Genomic DNA, 15,369 nt, shown 5'->3' on the forward strand with positions numbered 1-15,369 from the left:
TTCCATGTGCCTCACATATGGGTGGTGCTGGCCTTTCTCTAGCACTGTGTGGCAGTGACACCACAGGACTCTGGCGATGTCAGCCATGGTTCGTTGGAGAGCATCGAGTGGACTGTGGGTGTCTGTTAGGGACTGTGAGTGGTCCCTAATGGGACTTAGACACCCACGTATGGCATCTAATTTGTCTGTTATGCGGTCAAAGCCCACCCGCACATGTTCAGCCAGCTGCTCCTGGCATCCCAACACACGGCGTTGGAAGGCCAGGTGTCCTTTGTGAGGGTCCTGGGAGGAAGCTGTGGTGGTGGGTGCTGCCTGCTGTGTGGTCTGTGCAGGGGGTGGGGTCTCCTCATATCAGCTGGGCTGCCCTGCTCCTGGAAGTGGGCTGCGGAGGCTCTCCACGAGCTGCTGGTGGGTGTCGAAGTCAAAGCAGTAGTGGTCCTCTTCGTCATCAGAGAAGAGAGGTTCGGGCTGCTCTGCAGGATGTGTTGATTGTCCCTCTGCAATGTGAAGGGGAAATGCAGTTTAACAATTGGTTCACATGTGTGTTGTTGCATTGTACATGTTTACATACAGATTGCATGACTGTGTACATCATGGCTGTTTTGGAGGAGCTGCCTATTTGATGGGGAACAGTGGATATTTCAACAAAAGATGTGTGTGTGTTTGTATTTGTACATTGTCATCTCACATTTCTCTGCAATCCCACTTGTGATTGGCCAGTGTCTACACCCAGTCGGCACCAGTTGTGGCCTGTGTGCTGTTGTGGACATGTTGCGGTTTGTTCCACATTGTTGTCAGTATTGCTGTGCTCTGCACATTATGTGTTTGTGCTCCATTTCGGGGAGAGGGACCAGCTGCTCTGTTTTGCTGCCCCTTATCCTTTTTCTGCAATGTGACTTTGCCTTCTGTGCTTATACAGTGGTGAGATGTTGCATACCTGGGTATATTAGTCTCTTGTTGGGAGTTGGGGTCTGGGGCATGGTTTGTCCGCAGATGTGCTCAGCTCAATTGTGCATGTGTGCCATTGTGGCCATATCCCCCTGTTCCCTCAGTCCCTGGTCATTACTCACCGTGTTGCTGTTGTGTCCGTTCTTGTTGAACAGTGTTTGGTCCCCTGACTCCAGTCACCGCCTCCCCACTGATGACTGGGGACACCATTTCTTCCATCTCATCCAGCTCCTCCTTTGGTGCAGGACTCCCACCTACAGTCTGCATTGCTGCTTCCAGTTGTTGGCGAGTTTCAGCTTGGTTTTGCGCTTGACGTCATTCCAGCACCTTTTGACCATTGTCCTCTTCAGCACTCCCACTGCATTCACCTTGTCCACGATGGACTGCCATAGTCCATTGTTGGTTGCCAATGGCAAAGTGGAAGTGACAAACAGTTGTTGATGGTGTTCAACCATCTGGAATCTTGTAGATTTTAATCAGGCACTTTATCGAGGCTTTACTGTGCCGGAACGCCCCCTTCTGCTCCAGAATGCCCACATGAAACCCGATGCAGGTGTCATGTGGCGCAGGGCTTTACAACGTGACGCATCTCCCTATATGAGTCATGTTGTAAATAAGGCGCAACGTGGCGGATTGTTTACGCCGCCCCTACATCACAGAAGTGAGGCAATGGCGGCACAAAAAGTGGGGCAAGGGGCTCGTAAATCTGCTCTCTTATACATAGGGCAATTTATCTGCAATAGGTATAAAGGAGATAGAACACAAACATAAGGATAAAATGTGTATAAAGTATTAACTTTATCGAAGTTATGTACATTAAGATTAGGATTAGGAAAATGTATTTGGTGACTTGCATATCCTCTTAGCCTTTTGCACCCTACTTGCCTCAGAAGTACTTCACTTCATTCCCCTCATCCGAGCTCACAGCTCCTCCCTTACTTAACACATTTCTTTCAAAATGACCAACTTTAAAGAATGTCATATTTTACCATTCAGGGTTCTGATTAAACTAATTGTTTTAAAAATGAGTTGAAAATGACACTCTTTCCCTTCATCACAAAGTTTGCTAATTTATATCTAATCCAATTCTTCCTCTGCCCTCATATTTTTGGTCATGTTTTACCATCAGCATTGGGTTTTTCTTTATCTTGCTCTTTCCCCACAAATTCATTCATCTTCCTCTCAATTGCCTACAACCTATTTGCTCTACATCCACCCTGTAAACAGCTGTTATTGGGATTGCTCCACTTCAACAATTGAAATAGAATAAGATCTCTCAATCGCCTCATCCCCCTTCCATCAAACCAATTCTAATCCTTTCCTTCAGTGAATTGATGCATCTATCTATCAATCATTTATTTCTGGGAGACATAAGGATAAACATTTAACATAAACACAGCTTCAAAATATTTCCTACGCAGATGACACCCAACTTGTCCTCTCACTTACCGATGACACCACCACCACCAGACCCCATTTCCACAGATGCATGACAAACATCGCTGACAGTATGAAGAACAACTTCCTGCAGCTGAACACAGACATAACGGAAGTACTATCCCTTGGCAGCAGCAGAAACACATGGAATGACTCCTAGTGGCCATCAGAAAAAGGACCAGGACCCACTCCCTCTGACAACGGCAGAAACCTTGGAATCACCATGAAATCACAAATCGATGCCATCTCCTCCACCTGCTTCCTTACTTCGCGGATGCTATTTAAGATCTTCTAGTGACTAACCTTACACATGAAACGCACCATGACAGAGGCCCTCATCAGCAGCCAATGGGACTATGGCAATGCCCTCAACATAGGAATCACCACACACCTCCTACAGAGACTTCATACGGAACACCGCAGCCAGCCTCATACTCGGCCTTCCCTAATGAACCCACATCAACACCCCACCTCAGGCAACTCCATTGGCTCCCCATACAGAAGAGATGCCAATTCAAACTGCTGACCCATGAACCCAAGGCTCTACACAACCAAGTCCCCCTTGCAATAACCACCACATGAGCATCCACCAATTGTTGAGAAGACTATCCTTTCACTTACCCATACTCCCCACACCTTCAGAAGGAGAAGTGGAAGACGCTCCTTCTCCCACATCACAGCAAAGACCTGGAACAGCCTCCCCATGCACCTCCAGACCATCACCTCACTTCCAGAATTCTGAATGGCCTTCAAGACCTGGCTGTTTGAATAAGCCTCTGGGACCTGTAAGCGCCTAGATACACTATCAAAAAGTTGTTCTTTATCAATCCTGATTAATTGACTAATTCGCAATCCCATTCTCCCTTCAAAAATCCTTCATCTCTTTTAGCCCTAGATAAACTAATTTATCAGTTATGTTAGAAAAGGAATATCCCTCTGTGAGTAATTGGGCTATTAGTTGAGGGGGGCGAAATGCTACTCAAGCAACAACCCTTGTCAGGTTGAACCACAAAAATAAATTAACCTGTGCTTAACCCTTGGGTAGTTTGACACTGAAGCAATCAGGCTAAACTTGAAGACAATGTGTAAAGTATTTAAGCAGCGCTTCTTGAGTAAAAAAGTGAAAAACCAACACAAGAAAAAGCCCACACCAATCTAGAAAATATATTTTCATTAATAAAATTATACCAGAAGGACAAAAACCCAGTTGAACTGGAGGTATCCAATTTCCAACATCATAGGTAAAAGTAGCGCCTAAAATTGCAAAGAGCCAAATGGGGTCACCTTCGTTCCCAAGATCGGGAAAAAGTCTGAAGTTCAAGCCAAGTGTGATGGATGGCAGATGCTGTACAGGACTGAGTTTGGCTTGCGTAGCAATGTTCCTAGTTGTACCTGGACCGAGATGTGAGTCCTGCATCGTGCTGCATATAGTCCATTTTTTGGTGCTTTGTGTAAAAAATGAAGCTGCAATGTGTATACTTTTGTGTTTATTGAAGGAACAAATGTTTACTCATGTTTGAATGCCCAATGACGTTTTAGCCATTTACAGTACAATACAGTCATTTTAATTGCAGAACAGTTTAAAAAGCTGTGTTGCTGCAGTTATTTAGGCTTCATTAGGACATCAATTTCCTTTTTTAACTCCCATACCTGCCAATCTGCACAGCTATTGATGATTGACACTAGTGAGAATTGTGCAGAAAAGAAAAGCCATTTTCTGTATTTTTGAATATTTAAAAAGAAATGCAGACAAGAAAATAGATTCTTTTCTGTCTGTATTTATGTATAAAAATCAATGAACGTTGAAAAGTGGGTGCTTTACTTCAGCTTTAAAATGGAAGGTTTAGACATAACAAAGGGCTTATTTTGCTAGGTCGAAATGGCAGTTCAAACTGCATACCAGCTGCAATGGCAGCCTGAGACAAGATTAAATAGGCTATTTAAGTAGGTGGCACATTAGGTGCTACAGGCCCATTAGCAGCTTATTACTTATTAGCCTTGGGTACAAGCAGTACCACTTTACAGGGGACTCATAAGTAAATTAAATGTGCCAACTGTCTCTAAGTCAATTGTAGTTGTACTGGTTTTAGGGAGAGAGCACCAGTATGTTAGCACAGGATAGCAGTGGTAACGTGTACAGAGTCCTAAAGCCAACAAAACACAAATTCAGCAAAAGAGGATGGTGAATGCAAAAAGTGTTGGTTGGTGTGACCCTGCAGAGACGGCCAGGTCCAACATTCTCTATGGGGAACGTTTTCCTCAAATTATTATACCATATCAAATGGTTACTTCGAGCACTACCTTACACTAAGGACACTTTGCAAAACATTCTTGTAGCACAACTATATATTGCACTTGTAAGACATTGGATTTTTATTTGAGGGAGGTAAATCTCCACCTCAAGTAATAATCACAATCCTTGTCAGAGCGACCGCTTCAAATGACTAAATCAACCTGATTTCAACCACCTGGTAGCTATGGCACAGAAAAGACAGGCTTGAATTGTAGGAAATGTTTTTATGCAACCCTAAAAGAGTAATAAAGTCAAAATGCAAAACAATATCAATTCCAAAATCTAAGAAACAAATTGATACCAAGTTAAAAAAAATGCAAAAGAGTAACCGGATATATGAATTTCTAAAGTTTTAAGTTGAAATAGTAGCAGGAAACACAGAGGTTCAATGATAGTCAATGGTTTCAGTAGAAGAAGACCAAGGCACAATTTGGTGCAGAAAAGAAAGGAGTGTAGGTTAGATGCACTAAGCATGTTTGTTCGGAGCAAATATTTTACCTTCTAAACTTAATCCTTTAACCCCAATCCACCACAGGAGTAAACTTCAAAAGTTTCCCAAGACCTCATGGGCAGCACTTATAGATTCACAAAGTGGGAGGCAGATACCAACAGGAGGGTATGCCCAGTTGCAAATAGTCAGCTGAACAAAGCCACTTTTAGCTTGTTATGTCCATACAGCTTCATCAGGGGTCATCCTTATCAACCTACGAGTCCACTCCGTTGTCTTAGGTACAAGAGGAAGAACAAGCCCAGTATTTAAGGCTATTCTCAGGTTGCAGACAGCAGGTTCAGTCCTCTTATGATCTTCCACAGGCCCAGGAGTGTTCTGCAGTGGGTGCCTGATAATGCCTCTTTTATACCTGGCATGAGGTAGTCAACAGGAATGACCCTGAGGATACCCTAACCAATGGGATAAAAGTTCCCAGAGCTAATGCTACCCAATGTGGGCATTTTCAAGATGGTCAAACTCTTCAGCCATACTAAACTTGGGCTCTGAGGGATCAGTGTGTATGGGGAGTACACTATGGTAATCGTTTGGTCCTCTCACATCTAACATAAGGCTTGTAGCAAAAAGCTCAGCTTTCACCATCAAGACAGTACGTAAACACAAATTGGTTTGAGCATTCTATTTCAGTTAAAGTGTGCCCCAAATTTTGTATGTAAATGCAGCACACATGTTAAACAGGTCTTGACACTCCATCGGGATCTGACACTTTGATGTCAACAAGAAGCCCACTGTGATGGAAGCTGGTCAGGTGGGGTGACAAAAGAAAGGTGCAGGAACTGGGTGTTAGCTACATCTGCTTGTGACAGAGTATGCCTCTTTGAAGTTAATCATGCCCTTGAGCCCAGCCTACAGGCCATCGTGTCAAGGGCACAAAGACACATCTCCATACTCATGGGTTTCTACCCTGACTGTTAGCAAGTCTACACCTCCTGCTTATTTAAATGCTAATTCCGGGCTTGCAGAAGTGGAAGAAAATAATGCTGATTTAGCTTCCATGGACTTCATTCAGGGCAAAGTTACCTTTATAAAAGTCAATTTTCCAAAATATGTATTACAAATCCTACTTCACCAGTTCATTGGGTGTATATAAAATCCTTCTAAGAGTCCCTAAAGGTAATGTGTAGATGTTTCTGAAGCAGAGATGAAACATTTTTAAGTTGATATTGTATCCCAATGCTTTCCAATGGGACAGCCAATCCTGCTACAGTGAAAACAGCTGTTAGGGCTTTTCACTGTAAGGACATGTTTAAGATAACATCTTTAAATGATCTACTTTTAAATACCATGCACCCTGACTTATAGGCAATGAGGCTTACCAAGAGGTGTAGGACAGTCAAAAGAGAATATTTTCAATTGTTGCATTTGCAGTTAAAACCTGCACAGACAGGCTACTGGTGGCATGTTTATAGTCATGTTTATACTGTCACTGTAAATGATAGCATAATGGGTGTGGCAGTACAGACAGTTGTGACATTTACCTCATAGGCCCTGGGGATACCTTCGTGCCATATCCAAGTAACTTATAGGTACACTAGCTATTCAAATCAATTGTATACCAATCTCATCAAATTGAAAAGAGGTGCAGAAACACTTTACAACTAGTTAGCATGGGTGAAGTGCATAGAGAGCAATAGCTATCAAAAATATTACTCAGCAAAAAGTTTTAAAAAAGAAACCTTTAATAAGGAAATTAGAGATTGGCTTCTAAACAGTAATTGCAGGATACCATTTATTATAAAAGTATTTTTTCCCAAACAATCTGTGTCTGCTCTAACCTCTACTTTGAGTGATTAAACATTTGCAAACAAATGTTGATCACTATTCATATTTGGTGTTAACATTACTATGGACAACATATTTTGCATTTACATCACTTAGTTGGTGACAGGCATCATTTTTGAGGGAATTTCTAATTCAGATTCTTTTTTTTCTTCTATTGAGCAGATGCATAAGATAATCTATTACATCATATATGTAATACACAAAATCAGTAGCACAAATAAACACAATCATTTGAAAGGTTGAGATCTATTACTTTGATTCTGTATTTCCTATTGTTTCTTAACCTAAAGAATAAGTGCTGTGTGCAGGGTCATTCAAAATGCATCTTCGTATATTAAATAGTAAAAAGAAGTGTTTTACCAATTCATGTTAATGGAGAGTGCATTTTTTAAACACGTTGATTAATACCTCTAAGCTAAATGTGGTGCTAATAATAAAGTACACTGCATTTAACTCCTATAATGTGCATTTTACCCTACCTCCTGTTAAATCCAAACCTTGATAAAAAAACATCAACTTGTATTCCACCCTTAGTAGCAAACAATTCATGATATAAAGTGTGATTATTCCCAAACAATTTCACATAAAATTTCCCCCATTCCTTAAGCCCAAAATGGTATCCCAAGTTCAAGAATCGTGCCATTGTAGTGCTAATTGCTTTCAATATCCCCTCGCCTTTAAACATTGACAAGTTGGTATCTTGATAGGTAAATCAAGTATTGTGCCCATTCACAGCAATCAAACATGCATTTTTCCGACACATTACTTGATGCATTTGAGCTGAACAAGATGCTATTAATAAAGTGCAGTGCATTTAACTCCCATAAAGTGCATTTTTCTCTGCCTTCCAATAGAATTAATCTAAACCTTAATAAAGTGCATCAGCTCGTATTCCAACCCTAGCAGCAAACAACCCCTGGTATAAAGCGCAATTGTGCCTAAACAGTTTAGCAAAAAATACTCCCATTCCTTGAGCCCAAAATAAACCTATTTTGTACTTTTTTACCTAGTTTTCACCTTTGCAGTAAATCTTTTAATGGCACAAACCCTTCTAGCATAGACCTCTTCAAATGTGTTTGTTCAAATCATTTTACTATGCCATTCTAGGTAGGCTGGTACATTAGTTGTACTCCAGTTCTGGAGAATCAATAATCGTACCACTAGAGAGGTAATTCCTAGGAATCTTTCTTCCCCTTTGGACCCTGTAAACTTTTGTCTCTGCCTTGTTCATCCAAATAGTGCAATTGCCGCCTCTGAGTTGAGTCTTCTTTGTAAACCATGGCTAAGAGTGGCAAAGACTCTCTCCCACAAATGTGTTCACACCGGGCAGATAAAAAATATATGATGCCAGCCTCCCTCTCCCAAATATTGGCAATGAAAGCATCTATGCTCTACTTCTGGATGCATTTTATGGAGCACCTTGGGAGTATAGTATGCCATCCAGAGAGAAAAAAACAACATTATTTTAAAATGTCCCGCTCTTACTGCCTGCTTGCTACATCGCGAAATCACCTGCCACTCAAGTTCAGAGAAAGTACATTGAATCTGAGAACTGACTTCCTGCACCATCTTGTCAAGAAAAAACTATCTAAACGTCCCCTACAATCAATTAAATGAAATATTATATCCAAAAAAGAGACTTCATAGTATGTACAAACTTGAGGGAGTGCCAGCACCCCCGGTGAATATCCAGTTGAAGCATTGTAAATGTTACCCTTGAAATCTTCTTATTCAAAATAAACTGTTGAAAAATTACTTCTAATTCTTTAAAATATGTCATATCGATTTTTATTGGGACATTTGTATAAAGAAAGATCAATAGAGGTAAAATTTAAATTTTTATAAAAAAAAGGGCAACACAGCCAACTAATAAGAGGAAGAAGTGTCCATCAGGCTAATAGGTTTTAAATTTTTCCATCATTGCCCCATGATTCAATTTGTAGATTTCCGTATGGTGAATAATGACATATATCCCCAAGTATCGAATCGGGTCGGGGAAGAGAGTTTGCATTTAAAGATTATACGGGAGAATATCACAACTGGTATTGAGCAGCAACATTTCTGTCTTATTGTGATTAATTGTATATCCCCGTATTGACTCAAACGGTGCAATTTCTGTCAACATTGTTTCTATATTTTGTTCTTCAGGTCTAAGATATAAAATAATATCACCTGCAAACAATTTTAATTTCGACATACCTACTATTGGTGCTTTTATTTCTGAGTTTGCCCTGATCCTGATGGCCAGTGTTTCAATAAAAAAGGCAAACAGCACGGGGGATAAGGGACGACTCAGACAGGTTAACCAATTTATATTGACAGTCATTGACAAGTTATAAGGACCTGAGCTTGTGCCCCTTGATATGTATTCCATAGCATGTTAGTGATTTGAGAAGGACACCCTTCCCTTTTGAGACCGTAAAAGAGAGCATCCTACTTCACAAGATCGAATGCTATTTCAGTGTCCACCCTCATTATGAGTGCATGAATTTGGCTAGTGGTAATGAAATCAAGTGCGTATACTAGACATCCAGTATTAGATGACTTCAATCTTCCAGCCACAAACCATGTCTGGTCCTTATTTATCACCTTATGTGCTGCTGGGATAAATTGATACGCCCATATTTTTATTAAAATCTTATAATCTGTGTTTAACAGATTGATCGACCTGTACAAATTGATGCCTCTGGGATTCTTAACCTTCTTAACAAAACTAAAAGTAATGGATTCTTTAAAAATTGATGAGACCTCGGCCCCTATTTTCAAGGAGTTGAAAAGCTCAACCAGATATGGTATTAACTCTTTTGAAAACCCTTTATAAAACTCTATAGGAAGGCCATCTTTAACACAAGCCGTCTCACCGGGTATTGAGTCAAGCGCCTGCTCGATTTCTACTACTGTAATGTCAGCTATCATTCCCTCTGCCTGCGTTTTTGATAGCAGTAGAAGATTGATATTCTAAAAATATTGGTGTATTGCCTGGTCTAAAAAGATTTTAGCGATCTTGTCATTTTCGGAAACCACCGCCCACGTCCCTGGCTCCTGCAATTCAGTAATTAATGGGGCATCCTGGTTGAGCCTGGTTGACCAACCCAAACGTTAGCTTACCATCTGACTTTCTTCATATATTCACTGATGAAACATCTGCAAACTATTTCTTTCCTCTATAATTAAAAATTCCCTTATATACTGTTTGGCTTTAGTTATTTGCCCCTCTACTAGAGCTGTCTCTCCCAAGGAACTATTCTTCATTAAAAAAGTATTGTCTGCCAATCGGAGTTCGGCTATGTGTGCCTTTTGAGCTTTAGAATGCGAGGCCATAAAGGCAACCATCTGCCCCACCCTTGTACCCTTAAAAGCCCCCCAGACAGAAAAGAGAGTTGCTGTGCCCTTGTTCTCCTGATTCATTCTTTTATCCATTTTTTTGGGCCCAATTTATGAATTAAGACAATTAAGGGAGCGAGAAATAGGAACAAAATCAATGCGGGAGGCAAACTGAAATTGATGAGAATAGCAAGTATACTGTAAAATTTCCAAATGGCCTTTTCGCCATGGATCAATTAATTCATAGTCTTGTTTCATTATGTCCAATGCTTTTTTTGTCTTAGGCTTCAGTGATTTTTTAGTTTTATTTGAGGCACCTCTTGCCAACGCTTGAATAAAATGAAAGTCCCGCCTAGAATTATAGGGCTCACCGCCCCTCTAACAAGGCCATTGATCTTCATACTAGTTCTAGGATAATCTATAATCAGTGCATAGCAATTCCCAAATTAAACATATTACCATTTCAGATTCACCTGTTTTCTTTGGCTGCAGAGTGGAATTAGGGTTAACCCCCTGATGAAAAAGGCAACTAACCTAAAACCCCCAACAGAGTTGCATTTTTAGTGCAATCTCAGAGGTTGACACAGTAATTATGAAATAATAATATATATACAGTTTACTTTACTCGGACCACTGATAGTGATCTTGAAAGCAACTTTCCTAGTATAGAATCCAGAGTACAGCACCTAAATGTATTTTACTTGTAGTACTCTAGCAGGCAGGAGACACACTCAGGTTCCTTGCTGGGGATTTTCTTTTAATATGTGTGAGGGGCCAGGCAGTGTTATTAACTTAATGCAATTCCCATTTACGTAAATGTTGATTGGCCACTGACTGGCACTAAACTGCACAAGCGTTCCTTGTTACTTGCATTCCTCAGCGCGGGGAATGAGGAATGCTTATACTTCAGAGCTTTTCACTTTTTGTATGTGGTACATGTGGGGGAGAAACCAGTTAAAATAGCAGAATTGCTTGAAATTTCACAGCAGTTTACTGCAAATTGACAAAACAAATTTTCCCACTCCTTCACCAAATGTCAAACTTGTGTCACACTTTATATAATTACTGAATGGTGCTGTGAAATATGGACCTTCAGATTTATTTAGACCTCAATTTCGACATTTTACATAGATAGTAATTTAGTCAATATTAGGGTGAATATATCTGAAGGACATTTTTCAAGGAGCGATTTAGTGTAACCTTCAATGCTTCTGGGGGCGTGGCTTGGACGCCGATCGGGATGGCGGCGTGAGCTCGCAGCTCCGCGCGGAATCCCGCTAATTCTCCTGTTTTTCGGGACCCTAGGCGACCCGGAGACGACGTTCCTGCCCTCTGAAGTGTAAGGGGACAGCTGGACGTAATCGGTGAATCGCTGGGGGACTGCTGGCCCCGAGGAGATCGAGGGAGAGGCGGCCGCGGTGTAGTCCGGGGTGTGAAGAAAATGGCGGCGAGGAGGTCGGACGGTCCCGAACTTCAGCCCTGAGTCCGGCTGTCGCCGAGCAGAGAGGGACCCTGAACCCGGCTGCCCAACGCACTGGGATTGGCGGCACGAAGCCCTGAGACCGGGGGACGCTGCCCGATTCACCCAGGAGATCAGGGGTTCTCGTCGACCACCGCCCTACGACTCATCCTCCCCCCACAGGCCCAGTGGGGGTGACGGAACGGAGCTCGTCCGCCTGGTCATTGCTCCTGAGACCATTGGCGGTGACATAGCACTGCCCGGTGCCCGGTGACCGGCACGGACCCACGGGGGAACCCGCAGTACGGGTGGCCGGACTTGTGACGCAGCGCCCTGACATGGCGGCGATCGGAGGGCCGATGCCCGGGAGCCGCGAGGGGGACTCGGCGACATCGACCCAGCTGAATGAGAGTCCCTCCCCGGAGCTTGACCAGGAACAGCGGCTGAACCGGCGCTTGGATGCCATCCTTGAGGCGATTACCTCCACTAAGGAGGCGTTGCACAATGACATTGCCCAAGTGGCCACGGGCCTGGGGCTGCTACGCGCGGATCACGCGAAGCTGGCGGATCGGGTCAAGGATCATGACCAACTGTTGCTGGACCTGAAGCCATCGGTGGTGACCGCGGAGCACAGGATTACAGACATTTTGGCCCGACTGGACACTCTAGAGCGGAGGGCGGAGGATGCCGAAGGCCGCAATAGGCGGAACAACGTGCGGGTCGTAGGCCTGCCGGAACGGATTGAGGGGGAGGATGCGGTGGCCTACATGGAGAACTGGTTCCGCACTGTGGTGGCGCCGGAGGGGCTTACTCCATTTTTCACTCTGGAGCGGGCTCACCGGGTGCCCGCTCGCCTGCCGGGGCTTGGCCGCCCCCCCCGACCAATGGTGGTGCGGCTCCTCCACTACAAGGACCGAGACCTCCTCATCCAGCGGGCCAGGTTGTCGGGCCCTTATGAGGTGGAGAACAGCAAGGTAACGATCTTTCCGGACTATACGCAGGCGGTCCAGAAGGACAGGGCATCGTTCCTTGCTGTGAAGAAGGAGCTCAGGGAGGAAGGCATTCAGTACTCCTTGCTCTACCCGGCCAAGCTGCGGATTATCATGGATGGCACCACACACTTTTTCCAGACTCCGGACGAAGTTTGGCAATGGCTTGAGTCGTACAGAGCAGGGACGGATAGGACGCACCAAAGTCGGCGAGACCAGCCCAAGCAGCCCCGGGTGCGGCAGTCACAACGCATCAGGTCCCGCAACAGGCGCCAGCGGGAGAAGCGGGAGGCTCAAATGGCGGCGGAGAAGAGGGATGCACTCGCGGCGACGGCGGCCATTACAGGGTCGCAACAGAACAGTGAACGGGCCGAAACGGACTCGGGAGGAGAGGGCAGCAGAACAGGAGAGGAACTTTCGGAGGCAGAGAGCCAGAAGGGGCCGACGGTGACCCCACAGACTTCGGATACTATTTTCTGCGGCTGAGATAGACTTGGGACTAGATCGGGACTTCATGGTAGGGTGATATCCTGTCGCTGGAGGGCGGGTTGCCGGGTGGGGGAGCTGAGTGTATCGGAGGGGATGAAGGGCGGGACGCGGGCTCCGCTAGCTGGGGTTGGCGGCGACTCACCCCCCCTAGGCCCTTAAGGTCGACTGTGGTGGAGACCACAGGGTAAGTGCGAGAAGTTGGATCAAGGTTTGGATGGGGGCGGCCATTGGGTTCGTGTGCTCTGTCCTGGGGAGTGGGGTTTGGGGAATGTTTCAGTTTTGGGGTTGTTTGGGGGGGGGCAACTGCATTGGGGGGGTCATGGACCGTTGTTGTTTGATTCGGACTGTACGGAATTGGAATGGGGACATTACCTAATTTGAAATGCCTAACGTGGAATGTCCGGGGGCTGCGGACTATGGTGAAACGTCACAAAGTACATGCATACCTGGTACGCAGGGGGGTTCAGATAGCTATGCTCCAGGAGACTCACCTCACCAAAAAAGAGTGCGCTGCCTTGCAGAAAAGATGGCGGGGCCAGGTTTTTGGCACCACTTACTCAGCGTATGCCAGGGGGGTCTTGATCTGGGTGAGGGCGGGGATACCCTTTCAAGTGCTGAATCAGGTAATAGATCCGGATGGCAGGTTTGTAGCGGTGGAGGGGAGATTGTATGGACGGGATGTGGTTTTCTGTTGTGTTTATGCACCGAACACTGACCAAGGCCGATACTTTGATAGCCTCTCGGGGTCCTTGGCCTCTTTCCTGGCGGGTCCGATAGTGCTAGGGGGGGACTTCAACTCGATTATTTATTTATTTATTTATTTTATAGCATTTGTAAGGCGCAACAGCTACCCACAAAGGGTTTCCCGGCGCCGAAAAGCAGCAAACACACAAGGCACGACTAGAGAGAGAGCAGAACTGGAAGCAGAGATTATTGATCAAACAACCAGGTTTTCACGCTTTTTCTGAAACTCCTGTAGTTTTCTTCTTTGCGTATCTGAGTAGGCAGAGTGTTCCAAAGGGTTGGTCCCAAAAATGAAAAAGATCTTCCACCCAGTCTAGCCCGTTTATACCTTGGCACCGCAAACTTCGCAGATGTCATTGAGCGAAGATTGCGATTTGGAAGGTAGGGCTTGGCAAGGTCTTGAAGGTATTTGGGGGCAGTCCCAGCTTTAATTTGGAACAGATAGCTCAGGGCTTTAAAGCGGATCCGATTTTCGACCCTAAGCCAGTGTAGATCTCTGAGATGTTTAGTGATTCTGGCATGTCTGGGGATTCTACAAAGCAGTCTGGCCGCAGCATTTTGCACCAGCTGCAGGCGTCTTATGACTGCTTTATTTGCACCCAGATATAGGATGTTGCCGTAGTCAAGCCGAGATGTCACTAAGGCATTGACTACGGTCTTCTGGGTGGTTGATGGTAACATCCAGACGATTTTACGAAGCCATCTGATAATAATAAAACAGATACCAGCCACTTTGTTAGCTTGCTGAACCATAGATAAGCTGTCATCAATGATGACTCCAAGATTCCTGACTTGGGTGGCAGGGGTCGGGAGCTTGATTACCGATGTGGCTCTGGATAGGTCCCATCCCCCCCTAGTAGACTCTCCTGTGCGCAGGCTGGCCGCGCACAGGAAGGACTGGCAAGAACGATGGGGGTTGCTGGATGTCTGGAGGGAGAGGCACAGGGGAACCAGGGATTACTCCTTTTATTCCGCTCTCCATGACTTACATGTCAGAATTGATTCGGTGCTTTGCGGGAGCTCCCTAGCCCCATTGATTACCCATGCTGAGTACCTTGCTAGGACGATATCCGATCATAACCCCCTGTTGGTGCATATTCAATGGCAGAGGGAGCGCTCAGTAATACCAACATGGCGGCTTCGTCCGGAGGCGCTAGAGGATTCTGTGTTCGACGATGCGGTCCGGCAGGGCATTGATAGTTATTTCGGTGCGAATGAAGGAACGGCGACGAGTAGGTCTACTGAATGGGATGCAATGAAAGTGGTGGTGAGAGGGGTGTGCTTGGGCAGGTTCTCGAATGCTCGAACGACTGTGCTGAATGACTTAATGAAAGCGGAGGAAACTTTGAGGGACCTGGAGCGCCGCAGGCCAACTAGGCCAGGTCTACAGGCCCAG

At 44.8% G+C, this 15,369-nt stretch overlaps 1 protein-coding gene across 1 annotated transcript in view; it reads left to right on the forward strand.

Moving 5' to 3' along the window:
* Positions 1 to 15,369, forward strand: part of PCDH15 (protocadherin related 15) — a 2,701,201-nt gene that overhangs the window by 2,491,450 nt on the left and 194,382 nt on the right. The window lies entirely within an intron of this gene.

This window comes from Lissotriton vulgaris, chromosome 5 (genome assembly GCF_964263255.1).
Source record: "Lissotriton vulgaris chromosome 5, aLisVul1.2, whole genome shotgun sequence".
Taxonomy (NCBI): domain Eukaryota; kingdom Metazoa; phylum Chordata; class Amphibia; order Caudata; family Salamandridae; genus Lissotriton; species Lissotriton vulgaris.